Below are 1,253 nucleotides of genomic sequence, written 5' to 3'. Positions count from 1 at the left end.
CTTTCTCTAATCATATTTGTCCGATGCCAATTTGCACATGGCTCAGGTAATAATCCAGAGATGATTAACTTTGAGGTTCTGCTTCTTAATTTGGTGCCTAGTTCCTCATACTGACTTTGCAGAACCTCTATCCTTGTCCTGCCTATGTCGTTGGTACCGACATGGACCACGACGACTGGATCCTCCCCCTCCCATTGTATGTTTCGCTCCAGCCCTGAGCAGATGTCCTGAATCCTGGCACCGGCAGGCAACACAGCCGTCTGGACTCTTGCTCTTTGCTGCAGAGAACAGAGTCAATCCACCTTACTATACTGTCCCCTACTACCACTACATTCCTTTTTTCTCCCTCTTTGAGCTGCAAACGCTTACTGCAGACGTGTTTGCCCTGGATCACACTGGCATCCAGGAACTCCCACATGCTGCAGCTGTGACACATCACCTGTCCTGTCATCCTTAACGTGTTTCAATTAACTACTTAAATATTTTATTCAATTATTCATTTTACTGTATATTTTATTGAACTTACCACTAGTTTGTTTACTATTTTAAACGTTAGGACTAAAATGGATCTTCATCACTGACCAGATGCGCATCAAGCAGGTCGGTTCTTCCAAACCAATCAACTACCTGCTTGCCTGTGATGTCACAGCTTACCAGATCCTCACCAAACAGCTCCTTCCACTGCACCTGAGAAAGAACCAAATTCTGTATCCTCACCCCAGCGGCTCTCTGTTTCCCTGCTCTCACTCTCCATTGTGACGTCACTCCTCGATTTTTTTTCCCCTGCTCTGCTCCTCTCTCTCTCGCTCTGTCTCCGAGTCTGTGCTTTTGACGCATTTCTTCACATGATGTTCCGTTGTGCTCCTCTGTTTCTGGTCCAAAATCTGACTCTGGTGGGACTTGAACCCACAACCTTTGAATATCTTCTGAATCAGTATTTAGAAGTCCAACACACTATTCATTGCGCCACAGAGCCTCACACCTTTTTATCTACATCACTAAGGCCTTTGATCTTGTCAGCAGAGACGGCCTCTTCAAACTGCGATGGAACATCGGCTGCCCTCTTGACCTCTTAGGCATCATCTCTTCTTTCCACGAGAACATGCACAGTTCCATCAGTTGCAATGGAGCAACATCAGATGCTTTCAAGATCAGCAGTGGGGTAAAGCAGGGCTGCACGCTGGCGCCAACTCTCTTAGGAACAGAGGAACATTGGAGTAAGCCATTCAAACCGTCGATCCTGCTCTGCCATT

General features: G+C 46.5%; 1 non-coding gene across 1 annotated transcript; it reads right to left on the bottom strand.

Annotated features, from left to right (window-relative positions):
• Positions 1–885: 885 nt before the first annotated feature.
• On the bottom strand, positions 886–976 carry trnar-ucu (transfer RNA arginine (anticodon UCU)). The gene is given in 2 exon segments: positions 886–921; positions 940–976. It is a non-coding gene; the product is annotated as a tRNA-Arg (tRNA).
• Between the last annotated feature and the right edge of the window lie 277 nt (positions 977–1,253).

This window comes from Heterodontus francisci, unplaced genomic scaffold, assembly GCF_036365525.1.
Source record: "Heterodontus francisci isolate sHetFra1 unplaced genomic scaffold, sHetFra1.hap1 HAP1_SCAFFOLD_184, whole genome shotgun sequence".
Lineage (NCBI taxonomy): Eukaryota > Metazoa > Chordata > Chondrichthyes > Heterodontiformes > Heterodontidae > Heterodontus > Heterodontus francisci.
The sequence above is the reverse complement of the archived record's forward strand: the minus strand, read 5'-3'. Positions and strand labels throughout refer to the sequence as shown.